Source organism: Podarcis cretensis (assembly GCF_951804945.1).
Source record: "Podarcis cretensis genome assembly, chromosome: 13".
Classification (NCBI taxonomy): Eukaryota; Metazoa; Chordata; class Lepidosauria; order Squamata; family Lacertidae; genus Podarcis; species Podarcis cretensis.
In genome coordinates this window covers 13821200-13833489 of record NC_137182.1, presented here as the reverse complement: position 1 = coordinate 13833489, position 12290 = coordinate 13821200, and the positions used below count along the sequence as shown (strand labels likewise).

Sequence of the window (12290 nt, the reverse complement as noted above, 5' to 3'; positions counted from 1 at the left end):
GCATTCCAACCCCCCTCCAGCCTTGTTTTGTGCCCTGCGCAAAAGAAAGGTCAGCTACAATTCCATGGCAACTGAACACGCAGAATGCTAAGTGGGTTGATTTTGAGGTCTCCTTGCCCCCTCCCATGCTCCCAAAATATTTATTGGACATCTGCACGTAGGGTTCCCCCAAGTCTGCAGACTACACCTTCTTGTGCGCAAGTGCTGCCTTTGGGGTTGTAGACACTTGGAAAATACAGATTTTCATTCACGGGGCATCCAGTGAAGCAGGATATTGGAAGACGGAAGTACAGCATCCCATGGCCTGTTCTCAGCATATAATGTCATTTCTGAAGAAACTGCATTGGCTGCCAGTATGGCAACAGGCTTCGTTTCAGGTCTCACTGTTAAAGACCTAAGCAACCTGGGACCAACCAATAATAATTTGTAATAATACTAATTTATTATTTATACCCCACCCATTTGGCTAGGCTTTCCCAACTTGAAGGGCCATCTTATTCTGTATGTGCTTGCCCCAATCACTTAGGTCTTTGGGAGAAGCACATTTGACTGTACCATTTCCTCCAACATTTCTCTGATGAAAATAGGAACATCCTATTCCATTATTATTATTATTATTATTATTATTATTATTATTATTATATTTATACCCCACCCATCTAACAGGGTTGCCCCAGCCACTCTGAGCAGCTTCCAACATACAGTGGTACCTCTGATTACATACGCTTCAGGTTACAGACTCCCTTAACCCAGAAATAGTACCTCGGGTTAAGAAATTTGCTTCAGGATGAGAACAGAAATCGCATGGCGGCGGCAGGCCCCATTAGCTAAAGTGGTACCTCAGGTTAAGAACTGTCTCAGATTAAGAACGGACCTCCAGAACAAATTAAGTTCTTAACCCGAGGTACCACTGTATATAAAAACAGAATTAAACATGAGAAGCCTTGAGGTGTCTTCTAAAAGGTTGTATCTCCTTGGCTCTGGCATTGCTTAACTCCATACCCTTCAACATTTCTCCGATGAAAATAGGGACGTCCTAAGGAAAAGCGGGGCATTCTAGGATCAAATCAGAAACCGGGACGGCTTCTGTAAATCTGGGGCTGTCCCTGTAAAACTATTTAGGCCTTGTTTCTAGAGTTCTTTTATTTATTAATTGTCACAGGCATTCCCTGCAGCACGACCCAGACATGCTACTGCTGAACGCAATGCACTGTTTTGTCTTGCATATACCGAGTGTTTTTTAAAGTGCAGGCTGCTTAGGTATTTATATCTTGAAAGGTATAGAAATTCTGATTAGAAAGGTTAAGTGCTACACAGAAAGGAAATGCACATGTACGCAGATATCCCCAGCGCACTCTGTGGAGCAGTCACGCGTCTGCCTAGAAACACCAGCTCTCCTCAGCTGTATGTTCTGAATGTCAAGGAGCCCTCAGGACTGTCTGGGACAGTCCCTGTTCCCTCAGGATTCCTGACCCCGTGCTGGAAACCTGACATGCAGAGAAGTTGGCTCACGTCACACTGAGCCAGTTGCACATTGGGCTGAGAGTTGGCCAGCATACCGTGGTGCAAAGTGTGTTCTCCCTCATGGAGAACAAAGGTTGCGGGCGGGGCTGACGAGACACCTCACTGTTGCTAGGCAAATGGTTTGGCCATCCTTTAAGCAGGGACGGGCTGTTACTGGGGAAATCTAGATGTTGCCATTTGTTGATTGACAGCCCTATTTGTTAAATACAGTGCTCGCAGCGACAAACTTCCTCTTTTCGCTGCTTACTTAGGATCACCCACCCTCCCTTCCCTAATTTAAGGCTGTTTGCTTGACCTTGCTATGCCTGTCATGGGGTCGTCTGCTTTGGGGCAGGGGCCCGGTAGGAATTTTGTCCATTTGGCTGATTAGTGTGTGCCACTTGGTTTTTTGCCTACTGCGTAGCAAATCGTCACAACTTGTAAGGTTTGAGGTTAGGCATTGGTCTTGGAATTGGTTGGTGGAGGGGTATGGATTTGGCTGTGCCTGCCCCTCCAAAATGCTGCTGCTGCTGCTGCTGCTTCAAGGGTTTTCCATTAAAGGAACCCAGGGGCTCCCCATGCTTTTGTCCGAAACCCTCTGGCAAGAGGCGCAAGCTCCTGGGAGCATTCTGGGGAGAGGTGAGGCATGATTCCCAGTCCCGTCTCTCTCCCCAGGTGACTTACCTTTGCTGACTTCGCGGGGGGTGCGGATGTCAGAGCTGTCCCCGTGCGGGGTCAATTAGCGCTACCAATGCCTAAGCAACCACTCACATTGCTGTAATTTGAATAAAGTTGTGGCCAAAATTATGCCAAAAACCTTAAACAAAAATTAAGTGTCAATTGTGTTTTTCTTTGGGGGGGTGTCTTGGGGATCTCGACACGCAATAAAGCGGGCAGAGCGAGCCCCCCACACTCCCTCAGGCCCCTGTGTATGTTAGGAACACCTGATGAGATCTGCTATCATGCATGCACATGTATTCCGTAGACCCTGAATCTGGAGGGGGTGGGAAAAACACACCCACATTTTGTTCTTTCTTGTGGTCCTCGCTTAGCTCCTTGGGACACAGCCTCCCCCAATCTGGTGCACCTTTGGGATGTTTTGGACTACAACTCCATTCAGCCCCGGTCAGTGTGCCCAGTGGTCAGTGCCAGATTTACGTATAAGCTAATCCAAGCTATAGCTTAGGGCCCCACTCTCTTGGGGGCCCCCAAAAAATTTAAAGGAAAAAACACACCTGGATGTGCATTTCCAAAATATAAGATAAAAAGCAAATAAAACAAAACCGACGTACAGCAACAGTGTTTTTTGTTGCGTAGGCTCCTATGATGTAATAATGGGCCCCGCCTGCTAGCCTGCTCCCTAAAATATTACTGGTTTGCTAATTTCTATATATAGGGGACGCGGTTGGCGCTGTGGGTAAAACCTCAGCGCCTAGGACTTGCCGATCGCATGGTCGGCAGTTCGAATCCCCGTGGCGGGGTGCGCTCCCATCGTTCGGTCCCAGCGCCTGCCAACCTAGCAGTTCGAAAGCACCTCGGGTGCAAGTAGATAAATGGGGGCCGCTTACCAGCGGGAAGGTAAACGGCGTTCCGTGTGCTGCGCTGGCTCGCCAGATGCAGCTTGTCACGCTGGCCACGTGACCCGGAAGTGTCTGTGGGCAGCGCTGGCTCCCGGCCTATAGAGTGAGATGAGCGCACAACCCTAGAGTCTGGCAAGACTGACCCAAACGGGCAGGGGTACCTTTACCTATATATAGGGTGCCTATATTCTGCATGTAGCATGTAGTCTTATGACTACTGACTGATTTCATGTAATACATAATTTATTTATTTTGATTCCATTATGGCTTTAGAAACCTATTAGGTCCATAAATTACCATACAGCATCTATTCAACAACAACAAAAAAAAAAAAACCAGTGACAATTTGCTGTTGACAAAGGACAGCTGGTCATATAAAGGGCCCCATTACCTTCAGGAGCTTAGGGCCTCATCCAGCCCTGCCAGTTGTGATGAAATTTAGAGTTCAGCAACATCTGGAAGGAATGCAGGAGAATGCAGCCCTATCATATTGGAAGAGGACTTTGGATGCTAAGGGAACAATCCAGGGATTAATTCAAGTCTTGTTGCTGAAATGTATGGGAGTTTTCCAAGCGCAGGGTACTGCTCTTCTATGCAGCTCTTAATTTGTGTCAGGGAAATTTCCTTGATCACTGTGACTTCAAAATTAGAGTTAGGCATCCTTTCACAGACATCTTCCTTTCGCTTCTTCCTCAGCCACCTGCACCATGTTGCCCCTTCCTTTCATTTGCATTCCGCCACATGTGAGGAGTGAAGCGTTCCATTTCGCAACCATGGGGTTTTACCTTTTGGTCGGGAGTTGTGTACAGTTACTGGAAGACGCCTTGCGTTTTCCTGAAAAGGCATGAACAAACAGCAGCGAGACATGCTTCAACCAGGGATGTCAGCAAAATAATCCATCTGGTGATGTTTGTGCAGCTTAGGAAATGATTGGGATGCTATTTATCAGCAAAACTAGCAATTCTCCCCCTAGATAACGGCTGGAGTTTGTAAGCAAGACGATTATGTTTTGGGCAACCATATCTAACTTAAGCTCACTTGCTCGGCATAGGCAGTCGTCTGCATGTGGTGGCGATGTGCATCTGAATGCAATGTAAGGCTCATCCAAGGCCTTTTCCATTGGCCAGAGGCATCTTTAGTTGTGAACAGAGATGCACATCTGCATCACTTGTTGCTAAAGGCAACTCACTGTGTGTGGCTACACCTGGGTTGAGACCAAAGGACAGGTACAAGGCAAGAGCATAGGATGGGTGAGGCCTGGCTTGGCAGCATGATATGTAAAAATGATCTAGGTATCTTGATGGATCACACACTGAGCCAGAATTGGGATGTGGCTGCTCAAAACCTTAAATCTGCAATTGCAGAAGTATGGTGCTCATATCACAGGGCTTGAACAACAGAATCTCTCTCTGCCTCTCCACTGTGGCTTCACTCTCCAGAGCATTCTACAAACATGCCTGATCTCATGAAATAAAACCAATTTCTCTGGAAAGACACGGAATGTGTTTTATTTGCAGACTCAAGATCTCAGAGATATGCATGCAAATATGACAATCACCACACCCACTGGCCTATTGCATAGCCAAAAGCAGTAGAGTTCCCAAAGAGTGCCATATTGTGGGAAACAACCGAATGGATTCATTAAAGGAAACATGGCCTATTATTTATTTTAGTCACTGAGTAGTCATGCACTTCAATCACTTTTCTGAAGAACTCATTGGCATAAAAGAAGCTAGGTGCAAGCTTTCATTGATATACAGTATCAAACTAGTTGTCAATTCTCTCTGAGTGTTGAACATGTATCACTGAACTTAATAAATTCCTGTATAGTACTAGTGATGAACCTACCCGAGCTACGATACCTCAGGGTCTCAAATTGAGTGGGGGTCTTTTATAGCATTGCCACTTAAGGACCTTTTAACTAGAGATGCTGCAGACTGAGTTAAATTTTGTATTTGGGTTATGGTCTCTGAGACTTTAATCCACCTGTTCCTTCTCCAAAAATCTCCTGAAAATATTGTGCAGTAAGCTAAGGCTTTGCTGGCTGCAGATATTGAGAGACTTGTTCTGTCACTTAAAATGATCAAGGCTGGAACCAAGCCCATTATTTTATGCATGCGCAGAGATCATCTTTTATTTCTTAAAGCCTCAGTGGTTATGTCATGGATGGTGTTAAGTTGTGGGTGAACATATTAGACGACACAGCGATTCTTCAGACAGCTCTTGTTTATTCACAGGCCATAACAGAACTGAACTGAAGGGTTCAGCCAACCTGCTTATATAGAGTTCAACTACAAAACAACAGTAACAACTTTCTGTAACTATCCAATCACTGAACATCACTTTCAATTCCTTATTTGCATATGTGGACCTGAGTGAAAACTATCTACAGTATCCCCCTGCTGGCCCAGGGTGAGATCTTCAGTACATAACAAATGGGTTGGAGGCAGAGGAATGGGGGGAGGAACCAGCTGGGGAACCACCAAAGGAACAAGGCTCAGAGCCCCTGATGGTGGAACTATGATGAGTGGTCAGAAGGAGGAGAGTGGTGTCGGAAGCTGAAGAGGTAACAGGGTTTAGTGAGCAGGGAGAGTCTGTGACAGACGGCAGTCCAGAATCAGAATCAGAATGGGAGGAGAGGCCAAGAGGCAGAGATGAGTCAGGCTGGTGTCTCTCCCTCCTGCTGTGACAAGCTCCCTTCCCACCTTGTCTCCCAGAACCAGAAGAGAATGAAGAAGTTGGAGGAGAGATTAGTGATGTGCAGACCCAGTTTCCAATTGCTTGGGAAGGGGGAACCCTGGAGAGGGTAATTAGGCAGCTGGGGGGAGGAAGGGACCTTCAGTCCTTCACCTGCTTCATGGGGGCAAGACCTACTGGAGATGGGTTGCTGTGCCCATTAGGCCTGACACTCCTGTACAGATTGTGTTTTTGCTAATGAAGAGTTAACTCCAACATGCATGGAGTGATTTACTGCTAGCTCACTCCGGACACTTTATAGATGTAGGATTTTGGCCTGCCAGCGGAAAAAAATACTTCCCTTATGCTCTGCTCCAGCTAAGTTTTTAACTCCTGATCTCCACAACCATTTGATACACTAGCACTCTTTGGGCATTCAAAAGGATTGCATGACTCAGACTTGGGGTGCCTCAATGTCTTTGCATGCATATCAGCTGCTTTGCAATGCTTCCCCGATGTTATTGCATGATTGCCATCACCTCCATAATGAGATGAGACTCCTTCCTCATTCAAGGAGATATTTATTATTTGGACCAAACCCCTGCCACTCAAAGTGACTTTCACATTATGGGTTGGGGAGCAAGCTACATGTGGTACCCTTCACAATGCCAAGTGAGTTGTCAGCATCCTTGAGATAAACAGTGCCAAAGTGATTATCCAAATAATTATGGTAAGCTGAACTGTGGCATACAAGTTGGAACAAAGCTGGGTGATTTTATCTGCAAAGAATTGTGTGATATTGTTCCAACAGGATGTAGATGACTTGTCTTTTGGTGAATCATTTTTACTAGCTAGTTAGAAATTCACCAGAAAAGCTCTGCCAGACACAATTTTGCTTAAGCAGCTGTAGTGCGGGAAGAAAAAATTATTTACCACCACTGCCTCCTGGTGGTGGTTCTATGGCATGTCAGATTTTGCATAGGGATGCTCCTGGATGGACTATGCAGAATTAGATAAATTAACAGGAAGGATTCGAAACCTGCGGGACCAGAGATTCTTAGAAGATTGCAGTAAATATATGAACTATTTGAAAAGCAATTGTAATGAACAGATTACGCTAGTAGGACTGCAAGAAGTTCTGTAAGGAGGACTATTTGAAATATTGCAAGAAAGACTATGAAGAGAATTATTAGTTAATGATAATTAAGAGCAATAGGGACGCAGGTGGCACTGTGGGTAAAACCTCAGTGCCTAAGACTTGCCGATCGCATGGTCGGCGGTTCAAATCCCGCAGCAGGGTGCGCTCCCATCGTTTGGTCCCAGCGCCTGCCAACCTAGCAGTTCGAAAGCACCCCCGGGTGCAAGTAGATAAATAGGGACCGCTTACCAGCGGGAAGGTAAATGGCGTTTCTGTGTGCTGCGCTGGCTCGCCAGATGCAGCTTGTCACGCTGGCCACGTGACCCGGAGGTGTCTGCGGACAGCGCTGGCTCCCGGCCTCTAGAGTGAGATGAGCGCACAACCCTAGAGTCTGTCAAGACTGGCCCGTACGGGCAGGGGTACCTTTACCTTTAAGAGCAATAGGGAAATTAAGAAATGCAGAATAAGTGATAAAGAAGAGAAAATCTTTGAATTATGGTGCTGGAGGAGACTCTTGAGAGTCCCATGGACTGCAAGAAGACCAAACCTATCCATTCTGAAGGCAATCAGTCCTGAGTGCTCACTGGAAGGACAGATCCTGAAGCTGAGGCTCCAATACTTTGGCCACCTCATGAGAAGAGAAGACTCTCTGGAAAAGACCCTGATGTTGGGAAAGATGGAGGGCACAAGGAGAAGGGGACGACAGAGGACGAGATGGTTGGACAGTGTTCTCGAAGCTACCAGCATGAGTTTGACCAAAATGCGGGAGGCAGTGGAAGACAGGAGTGCCTGGCGTGCTCTGGTCCATGGGGTCACTAGGAGTCGGACATGACTAAACGACTAAACAACAAAAACGGAAATTCATCAGAGGTGGTTGACGGAAGTCTAAAATAATGTATAAGATAGGAAGTTATGTTAAATGATTGTTGAAAATGATATGTAAAACCCCCCAATAAAAATGTATATAAAAAAGGGATGCTCCTGGAATAATGTGTGGATCAGTGTGTACGTATCCCTCAGATTGCTCAGTTCTGAGAAGGCAGGGGAAGGCTGAGGCTTACTCACACTCTTAGGAGGTAGCCAAAGAACTGCCTTTCAAAAAATACTTCACTTCTTTCTTTACAGTCCAACTGGCCATGAGAACTATAAAGGTAAAGGGACCCCTGACCATTAGGTCCAGTCGTGACCGACTCTGGGGTTGCGGCACTCATCTTGCTTTACTGGCTGGGGGAGCTGGCGTACAGCTTCTGGATCATGTGGCCAGCATGACTAAGCCGCTTCTGGCGAACCAGAGCAGCGCACGGAAACGCCGTTTACCTTCCTGCCGGAGCGGTACCTATTTATCTACCTGCACTTTGACGTGCTTTTGAACTGCTAGGTTGGCAGGAACTGGGACCGAGCAATGAGAGCTCACCCCGTTGCGGGGATTCGAACCGCTGGCCTTCTGATCGGCAAGTCCTAGGCTCTGTGGTTTAACCCACAGTGCCACCCTATTCTATATGAGACCTATACATGGACATTAAATATGTGGGCACAGATGCACCTGCAGTCACCTCTCCCCCACCCCAATACAATGTCCACGGGAGGGATAGATAGCAGGCCACCATGTCTCATTACTCGCAGGGGCATTTGCAGCCACATTTTGAACATCTGTGCACCACTCACAGGGCTTGTACACATCTGGGCACTACTTATATGTCAACCCACATTCTCCCCATTTGAATTAAGACTGGTGTAGTCTGCACCCACAGGAATCTGAATTTGCATATGAGGAGCAACTTCAGAAGCCATTCCCTTTTTCGATTGTCTATGCCTTCTAATTTGTTGATTCTATTATATGCACCTCGGCTTGTTTGTTTTCTAAAGGGAATTCCCCTCCCAAGAAGTGTGCAAAAGCACACAGTTAGGCAACTGTAAATTTGCTTGTTCAGTTTTCTGGTTTTGTGAAAATCTGAGGAAAAGATAGATAGATCTCAAATCTCAGGGATCAAAAGCCGGTGGAGAATGTTCATCTGTTCAGGAGCACACAGGACATAGTAACAAGCACAGCTGAAAACAAAAAAAATGAAAGCATTGAGAAAGTAGTGGGCATTGAAAGGAGAGCAGCAGAAAGCGACAATTGATCCACTCACCCCAAAACCATTTTTTCGGGTTACGGACCACCGAAACCTGGAAGTGCCGGAATGGGTTACTTCCGGGTTTTGGGGGTCACACATGCGCAGAAGCACTAGATCACGCTTTGTGCATGCACAGAAGCGCCAAATCCGTGCGTGAGCAGCCATGCCACTGCGGGTTGCGAACACTGCGGGTTGTGAATGTGCATCCCGCACGGATTACGGTTCACAACCCAAGTGTCCACTGTAGCTTGTTTAGCTTATATGTAACCCACAGAGCCTAGGACTTGCCGATCAGAAGGTTGGCGGTTCAAATCCCCACAAAGGGGTGAGCTCCCGTTGCTCAGTCCCTGCTCCTGCCAATCTAGCAGTTTGAAAGCATGTCAAAGTGCAAGTAGATACATAGGTACCGCTCCGGCGGGAAGGTAAACGGCGTTTCCGTGCGCTGCTCTGGTTCGCCAGAAGCGGCTTAGTCATGCTGGCCACATGACCCAGAAGCTGTATGCCGGCTCCCTCGGCCAATAAAGTGAGATGAGTGCCGCAACCCCAGAGTGGGCCACGACTGGACCTAATGGTCAGGGGTTCCTTTACCTTTACCCAGTGGCGTAGCGTGGGGGGTGCGGGGCGGGGGCGGCCGCACCGGGTGCAACATCTGGGGGTTAGGGTTAGGGGGCGCAAATCCACGGGTTAGGAGGCGCAAATTACTTGCTTTGCCCCGGGTGCTGACAACCCACGCTACGCCCCTGCCTTCACCTTTACAAATCTGGCACTGTTGATAGATGCACAGAGATAGAGATAGAGGCAGAGATGAAAGAAAGAAAGAAAGAAAGAAAGAAAGAAAGAAAGAAAGAAATGGAGAGGTAGAGAGAGAAAGAAAGAAAGAGGTAGAGAGAGAAAGAAAGTAAGAGGTAGAGAGAGAAAGAAATAAAGAGGTAGAGAGGTTGAGATACAGAAAGAAAGAGAGGTACAGATAGATTGTTGTTGTTTAGTCGTTTAGTCGTGTCCGACTCTTCGTGACCCCATGGACCAGAGCACACCAGGCACTCCTGTCTTCCACTGCCTCCTGCAGTTTCGTCAAACTCATGCTGGTAGCTTCAAGAACACTGTCCAACCATCTCATCCTCTGTCGTCCCCTTCTCCTTGTGCCCTCCATCTTTCCCAACATCAGGGTCTTTTCCAGGGAGCCTTCTCTTCTCATGAGGTGGCCAAAGTATTGGAGCCTCAGCTTCAGGATCTGTCCTTCCGGTGAGCACTCAGGGCTGATTTCCTTCAGAATGGACCAGTTTGATCTTCTTCCAGTCCATGGGACTCTCAAGAGTCTCCTCCAGCACCATAATTCAAAAGCATCAATTCTTCGGCGATCAGCCTTCTTTATGTTCCAGCTCTCACTTCCATACATAGATAGATAGATAGAGAGAGAGAGAGAGAGGGCAAAATAGAGAGACAGATCAGATCCCCTCCCTGACAGGCCGGAAGCCGGTCCCCCTTTCCTTCCTCCCTCTGAGCCACTCCGCTCGGCCTGCTGCCCGGCGCCCCTGTCCCCCCCTCGGCGGGCGCAGGGAGGAGCCAGAGGCGGAGCCGCCGCCCCGAAGCCGGCCGGCGACCCGGACCGGCGCGAGAGGCCGGCGGCGTCCACGACCTTCGGATATGGCGGCGGCGGCGGCGGCGACCTGCGCCCCCGTTTGCCGCCGCCTGGTGCTGCTGCTGCTGCGGAGAAGGCGGCGCGGAGGCGGCGCGTCGGCCGGCAAACGCCTCAGCAGCTCCCTCAGCAGCAGCAGCTCCCTCCGCAGCAGCGGCGGCGGCGGCGTCAGGTTTCTGAGGGGAAGAGGAGGGCGCCTCTGTCGTGGGAGGCGGGGGCCGAGCGGGGCGTCGTCGGTGGGGCGGGGGGACCCGAGCACCCCCCAGGTCGTAAAGTGGGGATCTTGGGGTCAGGGCCGGCCCACCCCTGAGGCAAGGGGAGGCGGCGGCCTCAGGCGGCAGGATTCGTAGGGGCCCCAAGGCTCTCTTCCCGCGCTCCATCATCCCAGGTGGGCCGCCTCAGGTGGGCTCCCCTCCTTGGAAGGGTTCGAGCTGGGAGAGCAACTCATTGGGGATAAGGTCCCTTCAATGCCCCCCCTCAATAAAACATTTGAGGGAGCCGCGTCCCCCCCCCAAAAAAAAGTAGATGGGTTTTGCCACTCAAATGGCGTGCACATGCCGTGTTCTGTGATTGATTAAGTGAGGTGGAGCTTACCTGATTGGTTATGTGACTGATTATGCGGAGCAGAGATTACCTGATTGGTTATGTTGGGCGGAGCTTACCTGATTGGTTATGCGATTGATTATGTGGGGCGGAGCTTACCTGATTGGTTATGTGATTGGTTATGTTGGGCGGAGCTTACCTGATTGATTATGTGATTGATTATGCGGAGCAGAGATTACCTAATTGGTTATGTGACTGATTATGTGGAGCAGAGATTACCTGATTGGTTATGCGATTGATTATGTGGGGCGGAGCTTACCTGATTGATTATGTGATTGATTATGCGGAGCACAGCTTACCTGATTGATTATGCGATTGGTTATGTTGGGCGGAGCTTACCTGATTGATTATGTGATTGATTATGCGGAGCAGAGCTTACCTGATTGGTTATGTGATTGGTTATGTTGGGCGGAGCTTACCTGATTGATTATGTGATTGATTATGCGGAGCAGAGATTACCTAATTGGTTATGTGACTGATTATGTGGAGCAGAGATTACCTGATTGGTTATGTGGGGCAGAGCTTACCTGATTGGTTATGTGATTGATTATGTGGGGCAGAGATTTCCTGATTGGTTATGAGATTGATTATGTGGGGCGGAGCTTACTTGATTGGTGTGATTGATTATGTGGGGCAGAGCTTACTTCGGCCTCCCCAATATTTTATTCAAGTTGACACCCCACGTTGGGCAAAAGATTCTTGTGTTGCGGATGTGTGTGTGCAATTTCTATTATTAAATATTTTTTAAATCATGATTTAAATCGTAAATTTGATTTAAGTCAAATCCACCCTGATTTAACCCAAGCCATAATCCCTGGTTCAGATGTCACCCTCAGTTTGGGATTTGGGTTTGATTTTCCTGTGTGTGACTGGGGAGAGGCAAATCAGGTGAAGTGGGCTTGTTCATGTGTAAAGGACCATTGAATGCACTCCCAGCTTGTTTTCGGAAAGCCACTAGATCAGGCTTCTTCGAACCTCAGCCCTCCAGATGTTTTTGGCCTACAACTCCCATGATCCCTAGCTAGCAGGACCAGAGG

General features: G+C 48.1%; 1 long non-coding RNA gene across 1 annotated transcript in view; it reads right to left on the bottom strand.

Moving 5' to 3' along the window:
- The window catches only part of LOC307201089, a 315231-nt gene extending 303371 nt beyond the window's left edge, over positions 1–11860 (bottom strand). The window contains exons 1-2 of the long non-coding RNA XR_013832518.1: positions 11781–11860; positions 11285–11712 (exon numbers count right to left, since the gene is read on the bottom strand). This is a non-coding gene — a long non-coding RNA (uncharacterized lncRNA). The remainder of the gene's footprint in view (positions 1–11284; positions 11713–11780) is intronic.
- Positions 11861–12290: the final 430 nt, after the last annotated feature.